This window comes from Lithobates pipiens, unplaced genomic scaffold (assembly GCF_037356315.1).
Source record: "Lithobates pipiens isolate NorthernLeopardFrog02 unplaced genomic scaffold, aLitPip1_a1.2 Scaffold_8, whole genome shotgun sequence".
NCBI lineage: Eukaryota > Metazoa > Chordata > Amphibia > Anura > Ranidae > Lithobates > Lithobates pipiens.
This window is the reverse complement of record NW_027507903.1, coordinates 378203078-378216681: the sequence shown is the minus strand read 5'-3', so window position 1 is coordinate 378216681 and position 13604 is coordinate 378203078. Positions and strand designations below refer to the sequence as shown.

General features: G+C 45.2%; 1 protein-coding gene across 4 annotated transcripts in view; it reads left to right on the top strand.

The window, feature by feature from the left end:
- LOC143964080 (A disintegrin and metalloproteinase with thrombospondin motifs 2-like) overlaps nucleotides 1-13604 on the top strand; it is a 1751863-nt gene that overhangs the window by 866713 nt on the left and 871546 nt on the right. The window lies entirely within an intron of this gene.

Below are 13604 nucleotides of genomic sequence, written 5' to 3'. Positions count from 1 at the left end.
AACCAGCAAGAGATAACAGAACCTCATGGGGGTCCTCTCGCAAATGCCAAGGCTTCCATATCAAGTTATGATGCTCTACCAAATTGGCGAGACATGCTGTGAGGGACTCCATGATCTTCACATCCTTAATCCTAGTGTATAACTCAATGGAGGTTGGTGGTGTTTACCTCTTCCACTGAAGAGCTAACAGACATCTAGCAGCTGTCAAGATAAGAGACATCAATTTCTTGTCCAGCCTGGGTAGCGGGGGGGGGGGGGGTAGATGGAGTAGCCCTAACAGGAATGTTTTGGGACAAAAAGGATAGTCTACATTAAACAAGCAAAGGAGGTTTTATAGTACCATCTGCCAATATGGTTGCAAAAGTGGGCAGTGGTAATAAACATTAAGTATAGTGCCAATAGCGCCAGCAGTGATCAGAGGCCAAAGGATATATTGTTTTCAAGTGGGTAGGGGTCATATACCAAAAGAATAACACTTTATATATGTTCTCTTTATAAAAAGTGACGTAGGTACCGGTGACTACCTATAACTTCCCTGGAAGATGCAGCACTAGGTGCTGTCTGCAAATGGGGCTCCCAGAGCCTAGCCCTGCAGAAACTGACAGATTATTACCCCACCATGAATGGACGGGTGTATCAAGATGGTGCCGGGGCACTCTTCAAACTCCAGCAGATCATCCACTTCGGTATGTACAGCCATACACTGTACAAACACAGGGGACACTGACATGTCTCCCCCCGACAGCCCATCTACCCGCAGCCCATCTAAATTTAAAAAAGCTAAAGGAGACCAGCAGGCAGAGGATTCTGATATGAAAGAGAATGCTGCAGAGCATTCCACGCAGACCCCTCTTGAGAACTTCCCTTCATCTTCTCCCTTCAACGTCTGCTGACTGCATTTTGATTTTCAATGACTATTCAGTCTGTTTCCCTCAATGTTAAGGGTTTGAATAGCCCTTTTAAGCTCTAAATCATGTGGTCCGAAGCCCAGGGACTGAAAGGGGACATTCTCTGTATACAGGAAACACATTTCTCGGCCACCAAAGCGGGCAAATGTTCCCATAGGCAGTATCCGCATTTTTTTTTTTTTTGCTAATTCAGATTCAAAACACAATGGTGTTCTCATAGCAATTAAGAATACAGTTGTATTTTATTTACAAGACATTATCACAGATCCCAAGGCCCCTTTCACATGGATAATCCATTCAGGTCTGCCTGAAAAACTGAACAGTATTTCAAGCGGACCTGAACGGATGCTCCATAGAGCTCTATGACGCGTCGGATGTCAGTGGTGACATGTCCAAGTGTGATGGAGGAAAAAGCAAATTTTCCATCCGTCATCGGATCGGGTGAAATTGAATAGCTAAATAAAGTGGCGAGAATTCTGGTACGATAGAAAAATAAATTGGAAGTGAAGTCATGTGTTGTAATGTATTTGTATTGTATTTTCGGACGACAACTATACTGACTAAACGAAAATTGTCCGATCTGGAATCGTATGAGGAAAATTTCCTTGCATGTCCGATTGAATAATATCGGATGAATGCTCGTGATCGGCTGTCGAAAGTAGTGTAAACACGATCCTAAAATCGAACGATCCTTTCTCAGATGACCGTTTTCGTATGATATTCAGATCGTGTGTACGAGCCATAAGAGGACTTAGTCTGAACACATGAGGAGAGACTTTCATGTGTTAGGGTGATAATCAGACATCATCATGCTATCACAATTACCCTACTATTTCCTGAAATGGTTACATCCACAAAACTTTGGAAATTAAATGCATCTCCTCTTGCGGACCCTGGGGACCTAGTGACGCTTAGACAAGAGATAGGGGCATTCTTTGCCCACAATGATACGCCAGAAGTCTCTCCCATGACACAATGAGAGGCCTACAAATGTGTCATTAGGGGCCAGCTGCTCTCGGCCTCGGGTCGGAAAAAAAAGGAATGTCAAGCCCTGGTGCTAGCACTGTACACTAAAATACATATCTTGGAGGCTCAGCACAAACGCACCTTGGCACTCAAAACATTGCAGGAGTTGGTGGAAACGCAAACACTTTTACTAGCATAACTTCAAAAAAGCATGCCGGCTTAATATTTTATCCCAAAAACTCTTCTTTGAACAGGGTAACAAACCGGGTAGGTTACTGGCTAGGGCCACACAACAGCATAAATTAGCGTCCACGATTCATCGCATTATAGACTCCAAGAGCAGGACACACACTAAAAATTATGATATAGCACAGCAATTGCAGTGCTTTTACAGCAAACTATATAACCTGTGCTCTGGAGACACAAACCCTTTTACATTTTCTAAACGCCAGGAATTAATTTGAGATTTTCTGAGTGAACACAGCCCTGCAGCTTTGTCAACAGATGACTCCCTAGAACAGTGATGGCAAACCTTGGCACCCCAGATGTTTTGGAACTACATTTCCCATGATGCTCAACTATATTGCAGAGTGCATGAGCATCATGGGAAATGTAGTTCCAAAACATCTGTGGTGCCAAGGTTTGCCATCACTGCCCTAGAAGATCCCTTGACCCCAGAGGAATTTCTAGCGGCACGTAAAACCACAAAACCGGGCAAAAGCCCAGGCCCAGGTGGCTTTACAGCCCTGTACTATAAGACCTTCTCAGAAATACTGGCGCCAAACTTTCTTAAATCGTTTAATTCACTATCCACCGACCCCTGTAGATCAGAAAGATTGCTCAAATCCTATAAATCCATTATTCCCAAAGAAGGGAAGGAGCCTATCAATGTCGCCAGCTATCATCCAATATCCCTGATCAACGTGGATATCAAGCTTTTGCCAAAAGTCTCATCACCTACCGGCCTGGGGGGACCTGGACCAGGTGGGGTTTGTCCCTGGCAGAGAGGTCAGGGACAAACCCTGAACCTGCACAACTGGCTCACCACTTCCCAACAAGAGGGCCTTTTCCTGGCAATGGTCACAGAGAAGGCATTTGACAGAGTGGCCTGGGACTATACAGAAGCAGTCTTGACCTTGCTGGGGATTAGACCCCACATGTGGGCCTTTATTCTTTCACTATACGCTAACCCCAAAGCTAAGGTCAAAGTCAATGGCCATCTGTCGGACGCTTTCTCCATCCATAATGGAACTAGGCAGGGATGCTCCTTTTCTCCCTTGCTTTATATATTTACACTAGAACCTCTCCTCCATTGCATCCGAGCTAACCCAGATGTTAAAGGCATAAAGATACAGGACCGATAATTTAAGATTACAGCCTTTGCGGACGATGTTCTACTGTTTCTTTCCTCACCACTTACGTCCTTGCCCAATCTCCTGCAAATTCTGGAGCACTTTAAACTCCTGTGCAATCCAAAAATCAATTACTCCAAATTGTTTGCGTTGAATGTGTCCTTACTCACGGCACTGGCCAAGCAATGCCAAATTAACTTCCCCTTTCAATGGAAAGCGGGAGCCATAACCTACTTGGGCATTCAACTTCCTGTCAATCTAGCAGAGCTTTATAACAGAAACTTTCAGACGGAATTACAGAATATATGCCAAGATCTCCAAAAATGGGATAAAGTCACCATTTCCTGGTTTGGATGAGCATCCATCATTAAGATGACAATGCTGCTTTACAAACTTCAAACACTCTCTATATGCCTGCCACCCTCATTTTCTGCACTCTACAAGTCCATATGTAGGATCTTCCTTTGGTGCAACAAACCCTCATGGATAAGCTGGATGAAGCTGGTGCTTCCTAAGGCATGCAGAGGAATAGGTCTCCCAGACCTGCAACGCTATTACTGGGCAGTGCATTTAGCGCGAATCATGGGCTGGAGGGTGCATAGCCAGTGTAAAGATTGGATGACCCTAGAATAACAAATTCTGACTTATGCCTTATCCCTTGGCTCTATAAAATGCATGCATCCCCGATTTCTTCAACTCATCCCCTAGTTGGAGCCACCCATCAGGAATTTGACAGGGTCTGCGCTGCCCACTCAGTCTCGGATAAATTCTGCCCCATTACTCCAGTGAGAGGCAACCTGGTCTTCCCTCCAGGCTTATCTGGAGCCTTTCTGAAATCTGAATGGCCGCACGCTGAAATGTTGGCCAAACACTTTTTCCAGAGAGGCCAATTCATGCGGCAAACTGAACTTGCTGAACATTCTGGCACGGGTTCATTCCTTTTCTGATCCTATATCCAGCTTAAACACTTCCTAGATCCATCCTGCAAAAAGGGCTTTACGAAGACCCCGACAATTATGGAGTCCCTTTGCTCTCATTCAACCCCACAAAGTCATGTCATATCTATGCTCTATTCTTCCACGTTTGGGGAGTCCTCCCCACTTCTACACTCCGAATGTTCCTAATGGGAGTCTACCTTGGGCTCAGAGATAGACGAGAAGAACTGGGGCTAGATACATTTGTACGTTCACAAAGGGTCCCTGAATGTCTCTGTTCAGGAAAATGGGTACAAACTGAACACCTGTTGGTACAAAACCCCGGACATAGTCCATAAGTTCTCCCCTTCTATCTCTGCTCAGTGCTGATGCTGTGGAAAATCACAGGGCACATTCTTTCATATTTGGTGGAACTGCTCGACACTCCAACCTTTCTGGCAAGAAGTGCACAATCTGCCAACAACTGCGTCGTTTCTCCCACTGGAGTTTTCCCCAGCACAGTATCTTTTACAACTAAAATTTCTAAAAAGTGGTACTAAGTCGGTTGCAATGCACATGATTAATGCTGCTCAGATGTGTATACCAGTTCATTGGCAGTCTTCATCCCCGCTCTCCATGGCTGAATAGGTTGCTTGAATTAATTGGGTTGCTAAGATGGAAGGATTGATTTATACTGATGCAGATAATGTTGCCCAATTCACTGCTACATGGGAAGCCTGGACAACATTTAAAAGCTCTCAACCATACCGAGACCTTCTAGAAAGCGCAAACTAATATCAGAATGGAGTCTTCTTACCCCAGATCTTAAATACAGATTTAGGCTTGCGCTAATGGTGTGAAGTACCTTAGTAGTTTATCCATTGGACGCTGGAGAGGGTAGTTGGTAACTTATGCACCCCCTCACCTCATTAAGCCCTATCCTCTTCCTCAACCCCCCTCCTCCCTCCACTCTCCCCCCCTTATCCCACCCTATCCACCCCCCTTTTTTGGCCCCCCTCCTTTCTCCTCTTTATTCTATCTTTACCCCCTTTTTTAAATTAAATTAAAACACCTAAACACCATTACCCCATATGACTCAACTGACTGTGTAGAGATGTTTCGGCATGCTATGTATCTGCCTTGTTTAAATCTACCTGTATAACTTTTTCATCGGGCTCATGGAGTCACTATGTTATGTGTGTAAAAAAAAAATATATATATATATATATATATATATATATATATATATATATATATATATTTTTTTTTTTTTTTTTATTTTTTTTTTTTGTTCAATAAAGTCTTTATGGAGAAAAAGACCCAAAATTGTAAAGAACAAATGTGTAGGGAAAGAAAGAGACTGCACGCATGAGCATATGCTCACAAATTGTGCCTTTTCGTGCACATGTTCATACATATAGCCATGAGTGGAAAACAATAGTGGTGCTATACTGTTATCAGCGTAGCCAAAGAAGTGAAAAAAAAATATATAGATATCAAAAACTTTAAAAAAAAATGTGTGTAGAGAGGGGACAACAGTATTGATGTAGTGCTATACTGTTATCAGCATAGCCAAAGAAGTAAAAAAAAAATATACAGGTATATATATATAGATATCAAAAACTATGAAAAAATATGTATATAGAGAGGGGCTCACAACATGATATCACATAATACTAATACCATTAAGTTCTTCATTGAGGCCCTCGGCCGAGAGGGAACACAGCAAGTAAATCCAAAAGGTTTCTCTCCTACACAGGAGGGAAAACCTCTCCTTATCGGTAAGTGTACCTTTGGGAATAGCCTCAATCACAAAAACCTCCAGGCATCTAAAATCTTTGTAATGCGCCGGGAGGAAATGTTGTGGGACACTGTGTTTAACACAACCCTTAATAAAACTTTGGCGCTCACCCACTCTTGTGCGAAGGGTACATATGGTGGTGGACCCACATACAGAAGACTGCATGGGCACCGCAGGATGACAAATTCAGTTGAACGTATTATAAACTGTTTAATGTGAAACAAACTGCCTTTGTTGGTAACAATCTTTGAACATTCATGAGGAATAAATTGACAAGTCAGACAGCCTCTCTTTTGACGTTGAAAGATACCCGTCCTATCATCAAAATAAGCCCTAATGTCGAGCAAAGGTATTTTATTTTATTTTCCCAATTTACTTGGAGCAATTATGTTTTCTCTTGCGTTCACCGACTGACACATCTCCTCTCTTAGACCATTGGGTTGTTATGCCACCTTCAGGAGAGGACTAGGCATAACATGTTAACATGTAATATAGAAACTAGAACTTTCTAGTTCCGCCCAAGGGGCGGTACCTTAGGTAACAACCCCACAGCCTGCCTTGCAGCTTCAGTTTTTCTCTGCCTAGTGAAGGAGAAGGACCTAGAAACCCTGCGGTCCCATCAGTCCATGGATTTTTTTGCAGAAGCTTTGCTTTTTGCGCAAGATTAAAGATCCTGTGATCTGCTATCAACAGTCGGCTGAGTGACAGGCTGGATACTCTTATCCTTGTAGTCTCCCCAGCCTGGCCAGCGAGCGTGTGCAGACCAGAGCTCTGCGCTGGGTTGGCCACGACATGCCTCAGCTCCAGAGGTGGTTGGTGAGCGTAAATGCTCCGGGGCACACATATGACCGGGCTACTGATGTCTGTGTCACAGTGTGCCAGGCCAGCAGCCACCCCATACAGATCGGAGAGTGGGTCTGTGATGGAATGTCTCCCAGCTCTTCAGGACTGGTAAGTACAGCTCTCCCTGCCTCGGTGGGACTGAGCAGCTGGGCATTCCCTGGGAGGTCAATTCAGGGGTCCCTCACCTCCCTCTCTTCTTACCCTGTCCCTATCTTCCCTCCCCCTTCCCTGTGGGGGATGCTGCATGGGCTGCTGAGCAGTGTGTGTGCCATATACAGGGGCTCTCCGGGGGGCTCTCACCTGGGGGGGACTGCTCTGGCTGGCTGTGCCCTGCATTACCTATATGATCTCCTCCTGAGAGCATGTTCCGCCTCAGGAATTTGGGTGGCTGTTGAACCTAAAGAAGTCGGTGATTGTACCGACTCAGCATTTGGAGTACCTAGGCTTATTGCTGGACTCCTTGGAATCGAGAGTGTTTCTCCCTTCAGACAAACTGCAGACTCTCGGAGCCATGGTAAAACTGTTGATGAACCACAGGTGGTCGTCGCTACGCTTCTGCATGTGAGTTCTGGGACTCATGATGGCCTCCTTCAAGGCAGTACCATATGCCCAGTTCTCACCAGAGTCCTGCAGAAGGAGATTTTGACAAAATGGGACAAATCTCCGTTATCCCTGGATCGGCAGATTCAGGTGAGCCAGTTAGAGATTCCCTGCTCTGGTGGCTGAGGTCCCCGACACTTCGGTCCGGGAAGTTGTTCCTACCTCTGAAATGGACAGTGATCACAACGGATGCCAGCATAACCAGCTGGGGAGGAGTAATGGGAGTTCAGTTGACTCAGGGCCTCTGGACGGTAGAGGAATCCAAGTTGCCGATCAGTCTGCTTGAGCTGAGAGCGATCAAGCTATGCCTCTCCACATGGTCGATAAGACTTTGCATCTCCCTCTCTAGTGAGCACTTTTGTCAAGGGATCCGACATGTAGTTCTTCCGGTGCGTCCAACGTTACCCCAGTAGGATCTGAACCTGGTGTTATCGGCGCTTCAAAAACCACTGTTCGAAAATATCAGAGAGATCCCTCTGTTGACTCTTTCCCAGAAAGTGGTCTTTCTAGTGGTCATTACTTCAGCCAGTAGGGTTTCGGAACTGGCGGCCTTGTCTTGCAAGTCACCCTATCTGTTTATCCACAAGGATAAGGTGGTGTTGCGTCCGCAACCTTCTTTTCTGCCGAAGGTGGTTTCAGCGTTCCACATCAATGAAGACATTGTGTTATCATCTCTGTGTCCTAAGCCAATACATCCTAAGTAGGTGGCCCTTCATGCCCTGGACGTGGTTCGGGCACTGAGGGTGTATTTGTCTGCTACGGCTCCCTTTCGGAAGTCAGACTCCTTGTTTGTTTTGGTGGCTGGTCTGAAAAAAGGCATGGCGGTCTTGTCTTGTCATTGTGGGTAAAGTTTTATGCTGTTTTCCCATCCCTCGTTTTGGCACTGCTTGGGGACATTCCAATGGTCTAAGAGGAGTTGTGTCAGTCAGTGAACATAAGAGAAAATATGATTTTTTGTACTCACAGTAAAATCCTATTTTTCTCCAGTTTATACTGCTTGTTGACGTACTGAAGCTGCAAGGCAGGCTGTGGGCTTGTTACCTAAGGGACTGCCCCTTGGGCGTAACTATAAAGTTCTAGTTTTTATATTACATGTTAACATGTTATGCCTAGTACTCTCCTGAAGGTGGGTTAACAACCCAATGGTCTAAGAGAGGAGCTGTGTCAGTCAGTGAACTCCAGAGAAAAGGATTTTATGGTGAGCACAAAAAATCCTATTTTTTTTATAGTGTGTGATTTTCTAAAAGTTATTTGAGGCTTAGGAGGAAGCAAATGAGCTAAATATTGATCTAGTTTTATAATGTTATAATATTTGTAGATTATTTTGGATATAGCCCTATATTTGGTGTTGAAAAATTGACACAAATCTAGCTGTATTTTCCATTTCTTTATTGGTGTTGTCTTTATTTTTAGATTGTTTATTCTTATTTAGAAAAAAAACATTCAAAACCAGGTCTCTAGGGTACCCCTTTTCTTCAGTCTTGCTTAGTATGTGCTCACTGTGTGGTATAATCTTCTATTTTTTATTAATTTGGTCTTAATCTATGAAATTGACCATTGGGGATGTTTTTCTTCCACGTTGGGTGATGACATCTTTCAAAATGAAAATATGAATTACCACATGTAGGTTTAGTGTGATTGCTGGTAACAATATTCTGTAGGTCGAGGGAAGGGACCAAATCAAGAAAAACAAATTCTTTCGGATCTAACACATGTGTGAACGATAATCCCAGTATGTTGTTGTTGCAATAGGCAACAAAGGATATATCAGTCCTCAACTTGGACACCGACAGAGGTTGATTACTGTCCACAAGTTGAAGTTGATGGGCTGATGTTATATATGATATAGTAGAGTACAGGAGAACAGCAGAAGAACACATTCCAGGGCACATGGGCACCGCCCCCCCCCACATGCATCCGGGCTCCTAATCTACGTGCGGATCATGTGGCTTCTTTATTACTGGCAATTGTTATTTTTTAGAAGTACAATAAATAAATTAACTTTTTACTTGGCCAATGGTCTGCAGGTCCTCATGCTTCACCCATAGAGTGCTGCTTCTTTGTTTTGTGTTCTGTTATCCATTCTTCCAGTGGTTGGGGGCTGCACTTGGTTCTATCACATTTTATGTGTTCCAGGATTGGTATATCCATGCATATGGCTGACAGTTTTTAGTGCTTAACCACTTTCAGACCGGACCATTTTGCTGGTCAATGACCAGAGGTCTTTTTACAATTTGGCACTGCGCTGCTTTAACTGGTAATTGCACGGTCATGCAATGTTGTACCCAAACAAAATTTGCGTCCTTTTCTTCCCACAAATAGAGCTTTCTTTTGATGGAATTTGATTGCCTCTGCGATTTTTATTTTTTGAGATATGAACGTAAAAAGACCGCAAATTTTGAAAAAAAATGATATTTTCTACTTTTTGTTATTAGAAAAATCCAATAAACTCAATTTTAGTCATACATTTAGGCCAAAATGTATTCAGCCACATGTCTTTGGTAAAAAAAAAGTCAATAACTGTATATTTATTGGTTTGCGCAAAAGTTGTCACATCTACAAACTAAGGTACGTTTTCTGGAATTTACGCAGCTTTTAGTTTACGACTGCCTATCTCATTTCTTGAGGTGCTAAAATGGCAGGGCAGTACAAACCCCCCCCAAATGACCCCATTTTGGAAAGTAGACCCCCTAAGGAAATTGATAAGTGGCATGTTGAGCCCATTGAATGTTTTATTTTTTTGCCTTAAGCGATTGAATAATGACAAAAAAAAAATTTTTTTTTACACAAAGTTGTCACTAAATGATATATTGCTCACACATGCTATGGGCATATGTGAAATGACACCCCAAAATAAATTCTGCTGCTTCTCCTGAGTACGGGGATACCACATGTGTGGGATTTTTTGGGAGCCTAGCCGCGTACGGGGCCCCGAAAGCCAAGCACCGCCTTCAGGTTTTCTAAGGGCGTAAATATTTGACTTCACCCCTCACTACCTATTACAGTTTTGAAGGCCATAAAATGCCAAGATGGCACAAAACCCCCACAAATGACCCCATTTTAGAAAGTAGACACCCCAAGCTATTTGCTGAGAGGCATGTTGAGTCCATGGAATATTTTATATTTTGCCACAAGTTGCGGGAAAATTACAAACTTTTTTATTTTATTTTATTTTTTCACAAAGTTGTCACTAAATGATATATTGCTCACGCATGCCATGGGCATATGTGAAATGACACCCCAAAATAAATTCTGCTGCTTCTCCTGAGTACGGGGATACCACATATGTGGGACTTTTTGGGAGCCTAGCCGCGTACGGGGCCCCGAAAACCAAGCATCGCCTTCAGGCTTTCTAAGGGCGTTACAGTTTTGAAGGCCATAAAATGCCAAGATGGCACAAACCCCCCCCAAATGACCCCATTTTGGAAAGTAGACACCCCTAAATTTAGGGGTACACTAGTGAGACTAGGTAATAAATGGCGGGTGCCCTGAAACTATAAAAAAATAACTAACCAACCAGCGTCACCTGTAACAGTTATATGGTGATCACTGGTGAAAGGGTTAACTAGGGGGCAATCAGGGGGCTTTATGCGGTAGTATATGGGGGTCCCTGGCGCTATAAAAAGCTGCGGCGAACCTAAATACCTACCTGCCTAACTAGCGTCACCTGTGACACTAATACAGTGATCAGAAAAACGATCGCTTATTAGGCTGGGTTCACACTGGAGCGATGCGGGAACGCCACGAATCCGCGGTGGGTTCCCGCATCGCATGCCTCCCGGCGGCAGTTCACACTGCCCTATGCGAACTGCTGGGAGTGTCAGTGAAATGTTAATGACACCCCCAGATCAGTTCGCATATCGCAGTGCGATCTGCAACTCGGATCGCATGGTGTGAACACCCATGCGATCCGATTCTGCTGCGGACCAAAAAAAGGGTTCCGTGCGAGTTTGCGGCGGGTGCGGCGCGAATTCAGCCATACTATCTGTATGGCTGAACTCGAATCGCACAGAGATCGGATGTGATTTGCACTGCAGTGCGGTGCGAATCACATCCGTTCTCATAAACCGCTGCAATGTGAACCCAGCCTTAGTGACACTGGCGACGGGGGGTGATCACGGGGTTAAACCTTTATTGGGGGGGTTAGGGGGGTACCTTAGAACTAAAGGGGGCTAACCCTAACTGCCCTAACAGTTATTACAGTCACAAATGACACCCGCCGGGTGATCGGGGGTTAAACCTTTATTAGGTAATAAATGGCGGGTGCCCTGAAACTATAAAAAAATAACTAACCAACCAGTGTCACCTGTAACAGTTATATGGTGATCACTGGTGAAAGGGTTAACTAGGGGGCAATCAGGGGGCTTTATGCGGTAGTATATGGGGGTCCCTGGCGCTATAAAAAGCTGCGGCAAACCTAAATACCTACCTGCCTAACTAGCGTCACCTGTCACACTAATACAGCGATCAGAAAAATGATCGCTTATTAGGCTGGGTTCACACTGGAGCGATGCGGGAACGCCACAAATCCGCGGCGGGTTCCCGCATCGCATGTCTCCTGGCGGCAGTTCACACTGCCCTATGCGAACTGCTGGGAGTGTCAGTGAAATGTTAATGACACCCCCAGATCAGTTTACATATCGCAGTGCGATCTGCAAACTCGGATCGCATGGTGTGAACACCCATGCGATCCGATTCTGCTGCGGACCAAAAAAAGGGTCCCGTGCGAATTTGCGGCGGGTGCGGCGCGAATTCAGTATGGCTGAACTCGAATCACACAGAGATCGGATGTGATTTGCACTGCAGTGCGGTGCGAATCACATCCGTTCTCATAAACCGCTGCAATGTGAACCCAGCCTTAGTGACACTGGCGACGGGGGGTGATCACGGGGTTAAACCTTTATTGGGGGGATTAGGGGGGTACCCTAGAGCTAAAGGGGGCTAACCCTAACTGCCCTAACAGTTATTACAGTCACAAATGACACTAATGCAAAAAAAAAAAAAATAATTAAATGCTATTGGTGTCACTGTGACTGGGGGGGCAGGGGTGATTGGGGGGTGATCGGGGGGTGAAGGGGGGGTGTGAGTGTGCCTGGCATGTTCTACTGTGAAGTGTCGTGTTGGTGCAACTCACCGATCCTCTCTCCTCGGTGCCGGAACGAAAAATACCGACACAGAGGAGAGATTACATCACTTCCTCTCCTGTGTTTACATTACAGGAGAGGAAGTGATGTCACGCCTCACTTCCATTCGTCAGGAGCGATCGAGAGGGGGTGGCCTTGAATGAATGGCCGCCCCCTCATCCCGGATCGCTTCTGAACGAAAACCGACCGCCGCTGGCACCGGGGGGGGGGCCCGATCGGGCCCCCCACCCGCGGGAAGGCAGGGACGTACATGTACGCCCATATGCCTGCCCGTGCCATTCTGTCGACGTACATCGTCGTGCGGCGGTCGGCAAGTGGTTAAGGAACTTTGTTTGTATTGGCTTTACATCTCCTGCCTTTCTACCTGGTGGATTCTGCCCCGTCCCATGAATTTGCAGAATGTGCTGTACCACAATGCAGGTTCTAAGTTACTAATTCTTTGCACATATGGTCATTCTAGCTCTTTACCATCACATGGAAGGCAATGATGTGGCATTGTTGGGCAAGGCAGTCAGCAGGGCAGGCTGCTGACACCTGTCCGCCCTTCGACAGGGAAAGCTGATACATGTGCCACGCCTGGCACATGTCCTCAATTTGGTGGTTCAGCATTTCTTAAACAGGTACCCAGGGATGGAAGATCTACTAAAGCAAGCCAGAGGAGTTTGTTGCCATTTCAGGTGGTCATACACAGCCAGTGCTCAGTTGGATGAAATTCACTGGGAATTCCATCTGCTTGTAAACATCAGAGGGCCGTCAATGAGTACCTGTGCGAGTATGGCACAATGACAGGCCCAGGGCAGCTTGGCTTTTTTTTTCCCACGCCAATGTCTGCTGATAAAGGATGCATGTACTGTCATGCAATGTCACTGAATGCCATTTCAGAAGGCATCAAGGACGGTGAGCTGTGAAAACGCATTCATCAGTGACAAAACCCCTGTTGTGTTCCTGCTGGAGCAGACTCTGCATGGCATTTTGAAAAGGGTCACTCGAGGCAGAACAGTGGGAAGAAGAGGTGGACTTCCTTTTCTCTCAAGGACCATTTTATGCAGACAACATTCTTCCTATGCCACAGAACA